Below are 16,575 nucleotides of genomic sequence, written 5' to 3' on the forward strand. Positions count from 1 at the left end.
AGTGAAAATTATTTTGTCTGTGATGGAGAATGGAATTCAATCTGAATCCCCAAACTCCTCTGAATCCCCAAACTGTAACCACCACAATAATTGTCCTTTCTTTGCATCACATCTTCACGCTTTCTAGAACCTGTTCTTAGAAGTGAGGTATTCTGGGTAATGTCATATTTGGTGCCATCCAGATTGGTGACAGTGGAATCACCAGTGGTTGTACCTAACCCCTGTTTAGCATCCTAAACCCAGACCCACTCCCTGACTCAGCCCCAGTGTCCTGAAGCTCTCACAAAATCATGTTAATCCCAGCCTGTAAATCTACCATTTGTAACTAAGAATGAGCTTTTCTTTCTTATCAATGACCTCTGTCCTCATGCTGCTCTGTAAATGCAGACCCATCTCCTGGAACATGCACTTCTTTTTTCATTTCTGTAGTTAAATGGCATACATTTTCTCTTAATCTTTGCTTTCCCCACTTGAAATGACAATTTTTTTTAAAAAAAACCCAACCGTTATTCTGCATGTTCTTTAAATATTCATTGAGAGGACTTCAGTTATGCAGAGTGCATTCTGTCATTTTGCTGGACTAAAGAGCTGCCCTTTATTAGATGCCATAGACTAATTAAAGTTGTACATCAGCAGATCAGTCTGCAGATGGGGCACTGTCTCCCAAGCGCTGACTTGTATTGGGCTAAAGTTCTAGCTGCAGATTTGCAGCAGCCTCTCTGTGGCCTCCATATAACTGTAGGATTCTTTCCCGGAAACTAATCTCACTGCATTTCAAACAGCCTCCTTTAAACATCTCAAGATACTTAAAAAAAAAAAAAAAAAAAGCTCTCTTCATATATGACACATTACTAAATGTACAGACTGGGAGGTAGAGACAAGGCCAGTCCATCCATGAGATGAGGGGAAGCCATTGGCCTCGGGCAGCAGATTCACCCCCTTCTTGTCTTCACCACTGCACAACTGCCAGCCCTGCTGGGGCTTCACCCCCTGTGCCATTCCCCTCTGGCTGTTCCCACTGCACCCTCACTGCTGCAGTGTGGCAGCAGCACAGGCATAGCCGCAGGCAATGGGGCAGTTGTAGTGGCAGGGCTGGGGGCAGTGGGGGAAGGGAGGGGCAGGGAAGGGGCATGGATCTATGCAGGCAGAAGCATGGGGAACATTGTTGGGGCATTTTACCTACAGCAGCAAAACATTTCAGGCCAGCCCTGGGTGGAGTGTGTGTGTGTGTAGGGGGGATTGTGTCTGGTTACCCTGCCTCTATACTCTACATGGTAACTAGAGCCTATTCATAAATGTAGCCTCCATTGAGAGTTTTGGATGAATGTGTATTGATGGGGATGGGGGACAATAGACACAATTCTGCTCTCCTTCTGTGGCATTCAGATCCCCAAATGTGTCATGTGAACAGGGTTTATATGTTCCCTTCTCGGATTTCTAAACCAAGACTAAACTGGCAGCTTCTTTATCCTGGAGGGATTGCAGCTGAATGGGGATAATGTAGTATAATAATAATAATAAATTCTATTTATACCCCACCCTCCCCAGCTGAAGCTGGGCTCAGGGTGGCTAACAACAATCAAAATAATCCAACATTCTAAAAACCTTTCATTATAAAAATTAATTAAAATCAAATTGATGGCACCATTAAGCAAAATTCTGTGCAGATTGCCAGAGGAGGGGGTCAGGCTGCGCCCTGACCAAAGGCCTGGTGGAACAGCTCTGTCTTACAGGCCCTGCGGAAGGATGTCAGGTCCCGCAGGGCATGATGATGTCGTGATGCCACCTACCAAATGAAACCACTAAGAGTAAATTAAAAGTCTGGACAATATGGTTTAGGAAGCATTGCCCTCACTCTGAATTAGTTTGGTCTAGTGATGTTATCACATAGCCATGGCTATGACATGACTTCCAGTGGAAAACAGATTTATCACGTTTCACCCCCTTTCCTGAAAATTGCCAAATCAGGACACTTTTCAGTGCTACAGCAAATGTTTGTGAAAAAGAGGCCCCCTTCACCTTAGCACTAGCTGGAACCAGTGGAACATAAGAACAAAATTCAAATGCTTTATGTCCAGTGAACCCTATGGCAATTTTGCCAGTTTTCTCTGGATTGTATCTAGTGTCTTTTGTGCATGGTGCTTGGAACACAAATATAACCCAGAGGTAGCTAACACAGTGTCCTCCAGAATTTGCGGACTACAACTCCCATAATACCAGACCATTTGCCAGGCTGGCTGAGGTTATGTGAATGGGATTCCAACAACATCTGTAAGACACCACATTGCCTCCCTCATATAACTCATTGAATCTGAACAAAAATGCAATTGTTGTTTTGAAAAAGCAAACTAAAAAGGTCACTCTTTAACATGCCCTGACAGGTGTTAACCTTTTTTTTCTTAAGTGACTTCAGTTGGTTAGAGCATGGTGCTGATAACACCAAGGTTGCAGGTTCGATCCCTGTGTGGACCAGCTGAATATTCCTGCATTGCAGGGGGTTGGACTAGATGATCCTCAGGGTCCCTTCCAACTCTACAGTTCTATGATTCTATGATTCTATGAATATGCTCAACTATCAGCCTACTCTTAATTTAGTTGTTACAAAAGTGGGATATCACCTACTCCCAAAGATGCTAAGTAGCGGATGATGATAAATCGTAGCTTGTTTTTCAGTCTGGCTAAATAGCTAAGGTGTGGAAATATTATGCATAGAAGCTATCTCATTTCACAACTAGAAGACAAAAGAGTCGCTAAACATGGTGCTGATCTAATGGTTTCTGGCTGTGTGATGTCCTTCCTGGAAATGACTTAGCTTGACCTCTGGATTTAACCTGTCTCTCACTCTTGGTCTACTGGCTCCCTTGCCTGATATAATCTGTCCTATGGACAGAAGGGAACAAATACCTGAAATTGCAAGATGCTAATGCTGGTGGGGGCTAATTGGAATTGTAGTGCAAAGCATCTGGAGGGCACCAGGTTGGCGAAGGCTGCCCAACAGATTAGACCAGTAACTCTTGGTGCTAACATAGTACAGAGCCACATGGATGCAGGAAGCAAGTCCTGACGTAATGGGGAGAGTATAAGAAGCTTTACTTCAATGGAAAAAAATTGGAGCCTGGTGTTTGCATGATTCAGGGAAACGCAGGCCATGATGGAAGCTGGTTAAATGGGCTAGTATTTCTTTAAAAATGATGGGTTTTAAAATTGGGAAAATCACATTTGGAGTTGTATACAAAATAGCATGAGAGGATGATTTTCCTCTTGGGACAGTTGGCAATTACATATGTATGATGTCCATTTGTTGCAACAACCAAAAATGAAATGTATGCACGTGATAGATTGGAGATCTTGATCCTGCTCAGGAAAGGGTGTTGTGAGTGGTGGGTGTGTCCTAAGACCCTGCTAACAATGGAATGCCTATGGGATATATCACACCCACCATTATTCTTCCCTTATGTCATAGCATGCTCAGTCATGGGATCTTGAGTGCCAGTTGGAAAAGAAAATTGAGATGGAGTCAGAAGCGTAAATCAGGCTGCTTGAGCTCCTTGCATTTTATAGAATCCTCCAGGATACTTTTCGTCTACAAAGAAACTGGGAGCCAAAGCAGAGATTACTGCACATGGTTTCCCCAGATACATGTTTTAGCCATCAATAGTGTGGGGAGACTGTGTGTTAGAACAGAGAAACTGAGCTCATGGAGAAAGTTGGGGTTCAGCCCCTTTCTTTTCTGTCCATTGCCCCACTCAAGCCAACTTTCCCTACATGTGAGAAAATATATCTGGGATGGGTGTGATTTTGAGTGGAAAAGGCAAAGTGTTCGTCATCTTTTCCCTCTGCTATTCCTTAAAACAAATTCACAATCTATTGAAGGCACTTTGGATTTTTTTAAATAGCACTCACTCACTCACTCACTCACTCCCCTACCTACTTTGAACCTAAGGCAGAAGATCATTTGTCTTATGCCTCCCACTGTATCCCACTATCCCACAGATCACTGTCTGGAGGTATTAGTATCTGTTGTAGGTGGGTGAATTTTTCCTCCTTTGCTTATTTTTGTATGATTAAAGCTGTATTCAGATCTTTCTCTCTCTCTCTCTTGGAAGAAGGCAAGGCTGATTCCAGTTTTTCAGCTGGTGTCCGCTGCTGTTAATGTAATGTAGGCCTGAAATAGAATTGTGTGCATAGGGTTTCCAGGAACGTGAGGCTTAGGAATAATGCTGGCCGTGGTCCTGAAATAGCTTCTGCTCTGCTGGTGCCACTGCCATGAGGCACAGATGCAAGCTGGAGGACTGTCAGCCCAGCTGGAAGAGGGCAGAGATCCATGGATGTCCAGAACACTCCTGTGGGAGTGGAATGTGGAGCCGGAGCAAAACATGTTAGACAAATAGGCACTCTTGATGTTTTAATTGAGGCCTAGAGACACAGTTGCTATCTTTAGCATGCTAACAATGTATAGAATAAATAATTCAGTTAATGGAGGCCTTTGCCTAGTGTCTGCATTCATAGGAATACATGCACGTAGGGAATGTTTTGCAGAAAGGTTTTATCCAGCACATAAGCTAAAAGGCAACAGAGGGCAGCATCTGGGTTAAGGGTCTAGTCCTCAAGAGGACTAGGTCTTCATAATCCTGGCTGTGATCCTAACTTGCCATATTAGCAAGATTCTCACTGTGTCTCTCTTCAGATTGTACTGTCACAACCATCGCATTCAGCAGATAGTGTAATCCAGTTCTTAGTCACTTTAACCAGTCACTTTTCCTCTTCAGGGTATGCATATTTCTATATGGATTATTCATATGTTTCATTTCAGGCCTGACATGAGTGGGTTAGGGATTAGGAAGCCAAAATATGCCAAGGGACTCCCCCCTGCTGCAAATCCTCCCATGCAGGGTTTGCTAACTTCAGAACCAGGGCCCAAATCAAGACCCCCAAGCAATTTTTTTCTAGACCCTGATTTGGGTGGTGGTAGGAAAAAAAAAAAGGAAAGCAGTGAAGCAGAGGCAGTGCTGAGGTGGGTATAGAGGTTAAAACTTCTTCACTCAGCCCAGTGCCCTTACATGAATAAGAATCATCTCCTCTCCATACATCAAAGTGATCAGCTGCTGAGTTGGGAGGGGAACAGCTGATATACTCAGATGATATGCACAGGGCACCTGAGAAGGGATGCTGTGCGTGAAAGAGACTACAGTGGTACCTCAGGTTACATACGCTTCAGGTTACATATGCTTCAGGTTACAGACTCCGCTAACCTAGAAATAATGCTTCAGGTTAAGAACTTTGCTTCAGGATGAGAACAGAAATTGTGCTCTGGTGGAGCAGCGGCAGCAGGAGGCCCCATTAGCTAAAGTGGTGCTTCAGGTTAAGAACAGTTTCAGGTTAAGAATGGACCTCCGGAATGAATTAAGTACTTAACCTGAGGTACCACTGTATAAGGGAGGCCACATTCACTGCTGACATGTGGCCCTGAGAGGTCTGGCTACAACTGAATGCAGTTCTCTTGCTATAAAAGGTTAGCTGCTGCTGCTGCTTTAATGTCATATGAGTCTCCTGTACATATTGACTCTTTACCAAGGGGCCTCTTGGTTGGCATTCCTCCTATATATGGAACCTTCAAGAAGTTCTGTGCAGGTCAGAAGGGTGAAGCTGTGTCTGCATGGGTGTGTGGTGTATGTGTAAACCACATAGTTAGATTACTCCATGCAGAGTGAGGGACATTTGCCACCTCCCGTGACCATGCTTAATATATTCCTATGTGGTACAATGGAGCCGAACATTTGCTTTTGTGCCACTATTGTAAACGGATCAACAACAATATATTGCTATGAGAAACAATTCCTGATGACTCAGAGTGTCATCAGGTTCTTACACAAACAAGAGAGGACTCAAGATCCACTGGGGTACATTTCCCAGCATAAATCTGCTCAACTAGTACTGCCAGTAAAATGTCAGGAACTGGCAGGGTGCTGATGAGCATGCACTGGGGGCAGGGGGGAGGTTGGAGTCTGACTCAGAAGAGTGGGGCAGTGGCTTGTGGAGGCTTGGACCAGCCAGGAGGCAAGAATCGGAGGCAGGGGAAGCTTCAAAGCTAGAGGAAGAGGCAGGCCTGGCAAGTGAATGACTGACTGCTTCCCCACCTTCTCCTGCGCCTCTGTCTCCCAGAACCAAGAGAGAATTAAAGCGGGAAGAGCAGAAGCAACTTCTATGCAGGCATAGTCTCTGGCGTGTGTGCAGTCCATTGGGGGCAGGTACAAAAGCTGGTGGTTCCCCAGTTGCTGCAGCTGTTCCATAAGACGCAGACATGGGAATAACTGCCTAGACGCTAGATCGGCGTGCTTAGGTATTGCCAGTGACTGTCAGTTTTGTCTTTCACAACAAAGAGTTAACTCTATGCTGTGTTAATTCCTTTGGCTGGGAAACACCCTTGACACAAAAACCAAATAACTACAAGTACATTTTTTAACCAGTTCTTTGCCTCTGTATTCTGCAGCAGGGATAGGCAATATGGTGCTTCCCAGAGGATGTTGTATTCCAGTTTCCATTAGTCCCAGCCCCACCATGGGAATCATAAGGGATTCTTTGGCCAGAGGGCTGCAGAATCATAAAGGCATTACATAGTCTTTAGAAGCAAGATGTGTAAACTGTGGCTCTTCAGTTATTTGCAGGACTACAAATCTCATTATTATTACTGCTATTATTCCTGATCCTTGGTTGTGCTGACTGGGGCTGCTAGCAGTTGGAGTCTAACATGGTCACATCCCTGCTTAAAAGTCTCTGTAGGCAGGTTGGGTTTTATAGCTGGAGGCTGCTATTTTCACACCTGTTGTGGCCTGTGCACATAACGGGAAATCCAAAACTCCAGTGGGTTTTACTGGCACCCCTTCAAATGTCAATGCAGCCTATCTTCCACTAAATAACTGGAGTATTCATTACAAAGCTCTGTAGTCTTGTGCTTTTAATGAATTGCAGCTTGGACTCATTTTGAAATGAATATAAATGTCAAGAGCACATTGAGTTGCTCCCACCGCGTCAGAGGATCAAGGTCCCCCACAATCCTGGAATTGTGTAAAGAGATAATCCATCCACAACACATGGCCTTACTAAGTGGTGTGGGGCAGACAAAAATCACTTAATTTGATTCCGCATTTTATCACTTAGTGAATAAATAACCTTCATTAAGATGGGAAGGTGGCAATTGTAAAGGGAAAACTTTGATGAATCTCTAACTCTGTTCTCACTTGTTAATTTCCTGCCTGTTTGCTGGGATTATTAAAACAAATTACAGCTGCATTTCTCCCAAGAGCCACTCTCCGAAGATCAGACTTTCTTACTTCCAAACAGCTTCCTTGCAACTTTTTGCCGGCTTTTGTTTCCCTCTCTTCCTTCTGACAAACAAAATCAGCTGTGTGCCTTTGAAAAAAAAAAAAAAAGAGAGTCCCCACTTGCCTGCCCACCCGCAAGAAACCTTCCATGTCTTCTATTCCACTTGAGATCCTGTGGAGGATAATCAGACAAAGAAGAATGAAGCCTTGATTAGCTGAGAAACAAAGCAGATGGATGCACTGCTCAGAATTCAGATCACATGCTCTACACCTGCCTGGGCATCCCAGGTGTCCTACTGCTACAGAACACCCCCCACCCTCCCCGGATGGAGACTTCCCGAGGTGTGGGGAGGGGGCTACACCCCAATACAATACTTACAGCTTCAGAGCTTTGATGCTAAATATTTTACACCAGCCTCTATGTGCTGTACTCGCATCTGGAAACCAAAATGTGTTTGCTGTATTCCTGTTGCCTTGAATTCTTACTCTGTTTACTTGGGTTTAGCCGACCTAGTGCCTCGGCATATAGGGGGCATGTACACTGCCTAACCTTTTTGACAGCTTCTGCAAAGCTGACGACAGATGTTGTGGCCTGTCAAAGCTTGTGTCGCAATAAACCAGGTGCCACAGAATATTTTGGCTTTTAGATGGTTAATGTATCACTGGAAGTGATGGGCAGGGGGTAGGGTTTTGAGCAGACTAATGGGAAAGCATTGTGAATTGGTGCTGAAATCTACAGTGAGAAAGTCCAGAATTGAAATTGGAGAGCTATAGCTATGCAGTTAACCCCTCATTCTCATGTTCAGTGTAGCAGGGGGAAAGAATGGAGTGAACTCCCTATTCGGACTTGGAATTGAGCTTAGAAAACTGAGCATTTTTTCTTGATCTTGGAAAATAGCTCAGTTTATTCCAAGCCCACAGGGAGTGAAAGAGGCTCCAGTCTTCCAGGCCACTGGTGTGCCTCAACCCCACCCCTCCCATACACCTACTTGACCTCCCTTCAGATGCCCTCCTCTTCCTTTATTCCTCTACCATAGGATGGGGATACTTGTGACCCTCTTGATGGACAACTCCCACCACCTCTGCCCTCTGGCGATGCTGGCTGAGACTGATGAAAGTTGGAGTCCAATAACATCTGGAGGGTCAAAGCTTCTCCACCTGTACTCTGGTAGTGGAAAGGAGGACGGGAGTCAGGTTTCTTTCCCTGCCCCTCTGTATTTGGTCTACTCCTGCAGTTAGGAGCTCAATACCAGGAGCACTGGCTAACATTAACATTGCAACAACTGTATTTCTACATGCGATCAGTGCTTGCCTTGCAACTGGAACAAAGTGCCACTCATTGAAGGGGGGGGATCTCCCTCCTTTCCCCTATTCCATCTCCACCGGAGTTGCAAGAAAGTCCTAGAAGAAAACACATTAGGAGACTTAGATTTCATTATTAATGTTATAGCACTCTATATTTAACTGTGAAGATAATTTAGATTTGGGAGGGTATATTAGCCCCCAGGATAGGAAACACACCTTGGGGGTTTGGGGACCTTTCCTGCTTGATCTGTATAGATGTTCAGAGAACATCCTGAAAACCTTAACATGCATAGCTACAGATAGAGTTTTTAGCTTGGGCTATAAAAGGATTATAAAAGGTACTGCTGAGGAGGTTAATGGGCCCATTGCCCTTCTAATAGGAATTCTTGTTTGGCATGCTCCTGAAAGATGGGTTGGTTTGATGCACCAGAAATGTATCTCTTTGCTCAGAGCAATTCTTTTAACTGGCTGGCTTCTGTCATAGCACTTTTGCTTTGGTGCATTGCAATGGAAATGTCATAACTTTTTTATTCTTTTATCATTCACTTGTTTAAATGGGGCTATATTTCATATGGCTTTACTTGGCTCTTACATTGTGCACTTGATCTTCAAACATGAAAGTTGGAACATTTCTCTTATTATTTTTTTTAAAGGACCTGCCCAAGCTGCTGTGATCCACACTGGAGGCTGTGTTCTGTTGTGTGATGATGGTAGCCATGCTCTCTCATAGACTGACTAGCTATAGTATCTAGGTAGGACATTTTCAAAGCCCAAAATTAAATGAGGGTTTTATGGAACAGGAGGGGTAGATGTGAGAAGCAATCAGATGAGAAAAACTCAAAGCTTTTTTTCCAAGAAAGGAAGAACCCCCGAGTGTTTTCAGAATTATTGGCAAAGGAATAATAGGCTGACTTCAGTTTCCAATTACCTTAGCTCTTAATTATAGATCAGACCACGTCAAAATCAGGCCTTTGCAGACTAGCAGTGAAGCACTGGTGCATGGTAAACTGAAGGGGAAATTGACAGGGCAACTCAGAAGGCAAACTGATCAGGAGGGTTGATGGGTACCCACAGAGGACAAAAAACATGGAGGAGAATGAAGAAGGGCAGAGGTAGAAGTCCTTGTCTTATTTCCATGATCAATGCTTCATGTGGAGTCGATTGCCTCACTTCTGTGAGTCGATTGTCTCACTTCATTTGGCTTCCAGCAAAAAAGTTTGAGAATCAATTCTCCTGGCTGTGACAGTCATTCTTTCTTCATCCTTATGGCTCTCCCTGCTCTCTCAGTAATTCAGGGTGAAAGCATATGAAAGGGAAATTGAGGCTTAAGGATTCACACCCTAGCCTTTAGATACATTTGTCAATCCCTTCTCCAGCTCCCTTCCTTGGCTTTTGTTCTGTGATGAACATGGATATTTATACCCTGGGCACATACATCATTCTCCCACAAGGTCATGTACACCATGACATCCATCAGTGGTGTACTTCACTGGTGTTTTGAAGAAAGAAGGGCATGTTGGGAATCTTAGGTGAGATACCTACAAAGTGGAAGTTACCCCCAGTTCCAGTCACCACATAGAGGCAGCTTAAGGTCCAAAACAGTTTACTGCTGCAGAAGATCAGGCTTCAGTAATACCGTTCCATATATACATACAGTTTGTAGGCTTTGCAGATACAGGCACAGATATATATAAGTAGAAAGTACTTATGTTGCTCCAGCAATTCAAGTTGTCATACAGATTCCAACTCCTCAAGACTGACCCTGACACTCAACAGACCCACTGACTGACTAATGTGATGACATGCCTCAGTCACTTATATAAATGCCACTGGACCATTGCCATAGCAAATTGCTTGGCTGACCTTGCACCTCAGACCATGGGGTGGTTTGTGCCCATGAAATAAATTAAACCCTTCCGCCATGTCCAGTTTCTCCAACAAGGCATAAAGGAAGGCATTTGGTTTTCCTTCCAGAGTAGGATTCTCAAGGAAAGCTCCTCTTTGGCTTCATTACCCAGCTGCTATCTTCTGGGACCTTGCCCTGGGATGATACAATGGATGCTCAGCACTTTGAGAATTGAGCATCTATTTTGGTTTTTAATTGGGTGCTGACCTTCTTGAAATCTGACCCTCCAGATCTTGTATGGATTCTGAGCTCTCTCAATTGGGAATACAAATGTGATGCTAACACCTGGTGGACAATCACCACCGCCGCCTGCTTCACACAGTAGTTTACATTTGTTCTCCACTTTTCTTCTCTCCTTTTTAAATCATTGTAAGGCAATTGCTAAAATGCACTTTTGCATTAGAAGCCATCAGCATAAGCTGGGGCCAGCAGATGGCTGGGTGCCCTGCTGCAGGTATGCTGGCGGCTGGTGAGATCGTCCTGTGACAGCTATAATTGTTTGCCATTTTATTTTCTTAATAGCTCCCATATAATTCCATGACTTTCAGGCCCTCAGGTGGCTAAATGAAGTAGCTCTATTGAAGTCGATGGCTTTGTACCAGCGGAGGTTCAGACTCTCAAATCCTTATCGAAGGCAAGAAAACAACAACACAAATCAGTGGCCTCCAGCGCACGCTTAAGAGAATTGGATCAATACCTGCAATAAACTGTGCAGAAAAGATGTAGTTTTCCTTGTATATCCTTTCACTCAGCCTCTTGGCATGCAAACCTGGGCTTGGACTGACCCATGACACAGGGCAGCAAAATGTATTGGTGATCGTTCCTAAAGGAATGCGTTGTCTCAATGGGATGTGAGATGCAGGGATTTGTTATCATCTTTGCCCTTCCTTAAATAATTGTCGTTGCTCATGCAGAGGTGGTTGCATTTTTGGGTAGGTGGATTATGTCATGTAACAACAAGACTGAATAATATCAAACCTGTTTTGTATCTATTTACATGTAATAAATAAACAGTAGGTCCCTTACTTCAGGTACATTGCTAACTCTTTTTCATAAAAGGTGCAACTGAAATAGCAAACACCTTAAGTTACAGTTGTGGTTCCCAAGAACCCTCTGATTTAATCAAATAAAATTGGCTCATGATCATAATTATCCCATTATCCTTATCACATCCTCCTTATAAGTAAAGGTGTTTTTTAAAAATTCATTCTTTCTGGTTGAATGCATTGGTAGAAATTTTTTCATTATGCTCAGGGATGCACAGGCTCCAGCTACTGCTAGTTGCATTATTTCCCCAACCTATAGCAGAGAAACCAAAATGTATGTATTTATTTTTATTTAGCAAGTTTTATATACTGTTTTAAGATTTATATACTGTTTTAACGGACGCGGGTGGCACTGTGGGTTAAACCGCAGAGCCTAGGACTTCCCGATCAGAAGGTCGGCAGTTCGAATCCCTGCAACGGGGTGAGCTCCCATTGCTTGGTCCCTGCTCCTGCCAACCTAGCAGTTCGAAAGCACATCAAGTGCATGTAGATAAATAGGTACCGCTCCGGCAGGAAGGTAAATGGCGTTTCCGTGCACTGCTGTGGTTCGCCAGAAGCGGCTTCGTCATGCTGGCCACATGATCCAGAAGCTGTACACTGGCTCCCTCGACCAGTAAAGCAAGGTGAGCGCCACAACCCCAGAGTCGGCCACGACTGGACCTAATGGTCAGGTCCCTTTACCTTTACCTTTATATACTGTTTAATCAAGAAAGTATATCTAAGTGGTTTACATAAAATGATAAAAAATAGCAATAAAAATGATTTTAAAATAGTAAAAGTAATAAAATGATTACAAAATAAATAAAATCAACAGATTTTAGAAACAAATGTACATGTTAAAATTATCTGGATAGTTTCTCCTAAACAAAAAAGTTATTAGCAGGTGTTGGAAGCAGTACAATGAGGGTACCTGCCCAGTATCAATTGGCGGGGAGTTTCACAGAATAGGTGCTGCCACGCTAAAAATATCAATATCTCACAAGTATGAAACAAACATTGTGACATGGTGAAAGTGTCAGTTCCACATATTGAGGCACATACTATAAAATCACACCCACAATGAATGGTAGGATTCTTTTAAATTGGTTTTAATAGTTTAGTGTTGTTGTTTTTTTAAATAGAATTAAATTTGTATTTGTTTCTGCAACAAAGCTCTGAAACCACAGTCACAGTATTGCCCAAAATGATCTTAGCCCAATTTATTTAGGGTGGTATTCAGTGCTAGTCCTGCTCAGAGTAAACCTGCTGAAGTTAATCACCATGACTAATTTTGGTTCATTAATTTTAATGGGTCTACTCTAATCAGGACTTAGTTGAATACAACACATTTTTTTTTGTATTATTTGCCTTGTCATTTCTGGTATCATTTTCCCTATGTTGTCATTTTTATTTGTATTGTTGATGCGCAATTCTTCTCCTCCTCCCACCTTAATTTCTACATTTCCCGTGGAACACAAACTCACCAGTGCCTATCTATTCCACTCATGATTATCATTCCAACAATACAATAGCTTCTTGCAATCTGCCCAACAGCCTCTTTTATTAAACCCAATGCCAGCAACCCACAATTTACACCAATACCCCCAAATCAGTTCACCACTTCAACCCCTTATGGGGGCTGCTAAAAATAGCTTCCCTGTGGTGCTGAAACATTTGTAAGCCTCTTAATGGATGAACCAGCCCAATTGCACTGAGTGTCTTCATGCCTGAAGTGCTTTCAGCTGACTGCCACATGGGAGCTGTAACACAGGAAGTGATCCCAAGCTCTCCCATTAGCTAGTTTCCAGTCTGTTTGAATAGAACCTTACTGTCTATTTGAGCCAAACTGTAATTTAAGTCATTGTTTATCATTGTTTATCTGTTTTCCTTCAGATTTAAATATTCCTTTTCAACATTAACAATCTCCTCTCTGAAAAGTTAAAATAACTTCCTTAGTCCAAGCATTCTTTACTAAGAAAGCTGATTTCTCCAGTTCTATTGTTAAAAGACCAGATGAATTTCCATTTATGCCTGCCTGGGTATAATCTATGAAACTATGATGCATTGAATCCTATGTGACCTTTTCCTTTACTTGTAGGATTGACACATATTCCTAGGCATCTGCCCCCTAGAATAGGGGTAAAAAAGGTAAAGGTACCCCTGCCCGTACGGGCCAGTCTTGACAGACTCTAGGGTTGTGCGCCCATCTCACTCAAAGAGGCCGGGGGCCAGCGCTGTCCGAAGACACTTCCGGGTCACGTGGCCAGCGTGACATCGCTGCTCTGGTGAGCCAGAGCCGCACACGGAAACGCCGTTTACCTTCCCGCTAGTAAGCGGTCCCTATTTATCTACTTGCACTCAGGGGTGCTTTCGAACTGCTAGGTTGGCAGGCGCTGGGACCGAACAGCGGGAGCGCACCCCGCCACGGGGATTCGAACCACCGACCTTTCGATCGGCAAGCCCTAGGCGCTGAGGCTTTAACCCACAGCGCCACCCGGGTCCCTCAGAATAGGGGTAGGGAGTGCTTTTTTAGCTTGAGGGACACACTCACTCTTGAGCAAACTTTCAGGAGCCATGTGACTCTGGTTGTCAGGGCCAGGTGCAAAAATAGGCACAGCACTGGATGAGACTCTTACCTTTGCATTAGGGACTGAATTCCAGCCATGCAAACACACCTCTCCATCCTTCAGCCAGGTAAACATGAGGTATTATTGGAAGAACGTAAGAAGAGCCATTGGCCCATCTAGTCCACCTTCCTTTTTTCACAGTGGCCCCCCAGATGCCTGACAGAAACCCTCGAGCAGGACCCAAGAACAAGAGCCCTTTCCCCTCCAGTGGCTTCCAGTAACTGGTATTCAGAAGCATTCCCGCCTCTGACCATTGAGGTAGAGCATAGCCATTGTGGGAACAGTTTGAGGGAGAATTCCAGCCAGGCAAAAACACTCAAGGAGAGTGTGGAAATGAGTCTGTGATTGGCAACAGGGAGGTCCAGATAGGAGAGGCCTGGAGTGCTGCCCCTGACCCCTGACCCGTCATAGTTTTGACAACACTTGGCCTCTCTAGGAAGTACAGTGGTACCTTGGGTTACAGACGCTTCAGGTTACAGATGCTTCAGGTTACAGACTCCGCTAACCCAGAAATAGTACCTCAGGTTAAGAACTTTGCTTCATGATGAGAACAGAAATCGTGTGTGATGGTGTGGCAGCAGCAGGAGGCCCCATTAGCTAAAGTGGTACCTCAGGTTAGGAACACTTTCAGGTTAAGAACAGACTTCTGGAATGAATTAAGTTCTTAACCTGAGGTACCACTGTATCTTGGTTCCATGCTCCAGACCTTTTTGCTTTTAGGCTAACATGACATTGCTTAGGGTTTTTCTTTTGTGTGTGTATGGAGTATTAGGGGAGGGATAGTATGTCTGGTGGTGGACACATCATGCTCCTTCTGGGGTAGTTTGTCCACTTTTGGTTCCCACCCTGCCCTCAGCTCTCACCAGTAGCACCTAGAAGCTGTCAGCATTCAGCAGTGGCCACACCTTGGGAAATGGTTTTGACTGGTCAGCTAAACCTAGTGAGAGGTAGCCAATAGGTTTCAAACCCTCAGTGAGTTAGGGACTTCTCTTACATGTGATGACAGGCTGTGGCAGATTGAGTGGATGAGACCAATAGTGGATCCAAGGCAATACACACTGACCCAGGTTGTGGGTCATTACACAAAAGCCAATTGTGAATGAATTATTGAGTTGTGGATCTTTATTGGGGAGGTGTACTTTTGCTTCCATGAATCCTGTATGCTGTGTGTGTGTGTGTGTGTGTGTGTGTGTGTGTGTGTATATATGCAGGCTGGGAGCTGAACTTTGGATTTTCTACTTTTGCACCGCTGTTGGGAACTGCTCTGATTTATTGCTTTGGGGTTTTTTATATATTAAAAAATGTATGATAGTTCACTGGAAATGGAACTGATAAATGAAGTAGTGGCAGCAGTAATAGCAAAAACAGCAGTAGTCCTAGTAGTAGTAGATAATTATGCCATTGAAAGCTACAGATGCCCAGTCACCCTGAGCCAAGTGGAACTGACATCCATATTTTCCCAGGTGGGTGCTCCTCTTCCACTTTCTCTTGGGAAATTTGTCCTCGTGCCCTCAGAAAGGCTGAAAATTGCCTCCATTTAGTGGGAGGACAGGAAAAGGGAAAGGACAGGAAAGAGAGGATGTAAAAGAAGAGGAAGAGGAGATAAAAAGGAACTATGGCTATGTATATTTAAAACACATTTCCCAGGAACTGTAGTTTACCTCACGCAGAGCTATAATTCACAGCACCCTTAACAAACCACAACTCCCAGGATTCTTTGGGGGAAGCCATGTTCTTTAAATGTGTGGAGCTTATGCAGCCTGGCTGTACTTCAGGGACTCCAAGGGAACCGAAACCCTCAAGAACAGATTAAGCTGGGTTTCTCTCCTAAGAGGTGGCAGGCCATCTTGGTAACAGGGGTTTCCTTTCTCCCTTGTTCTTCTCCCCATGTGTTTCTCCTCAAACCCTGCTCATTTTCCTGGCTTGGCATCCTGCTTCCTTGGCTGATGTATCACACTTGACAAGGTTATGGAGTCAGCATGTTAAATCTCGAAAAGTGAGTGTAATTTATTGATCTACATTTTGCTTATGAAATAGGACAAGTGCTGATTTGAGAATCTTGTTTCCTCCCCCCCTTTCCCCTTCTGTCTCTCTCCTTCCCCTCCCTTGCTTTCGCTTCTCTTATCTTTTGTAATTCCTCTGAGCTTGCATCAAAACTCTCCAGTCCTTTGTTAGCTTTTCGAAGCAGCCACATGGGCTCAGCAGCCTGTTCTCTTCTTCCACACTTATCATTCATTTTCCTTTGCACCTAAAAAAACTACACTGGGCCAGATACACTCCAGATACACCTCACCACTCAAGTATGTTTAAGGGCAACCAACCTGGTGCCCATGGGTGCCAGAGAAGATGCTAGTACTTTGTATTTGTATTGAAAACCCACAATGTACAAG

At 44.0% G+C, this 16,575-nt stretch overlaps 1 protein-coding gene across 1 annotated transcript in view; it reads left to right on the forward strand.

The window, feature by feature from the left end:
• The window catches only part of GRM4 (glutamate metabotropic receptor 4), a 292,252-nt gene that overhangs the window by 88,218 nt on the left and 187,459 nt on the right, over window positions 1–16,575 (forward strand). The window lies entirely within an intron of this gene.

This window comes from Podarcis tiliguerta (genome assembly GCF_965153285.1).
Source record: "Podarcis tiliguerta genome assembly, chromosome: 6".
NCBI classification, from domain to species: domain Eukaryota; kingdom Metazoa; phylum Chordata; class Lepidosauria; order Squamata; family Lacertidae; genus Podarcis; species Podarcis tiliguerta.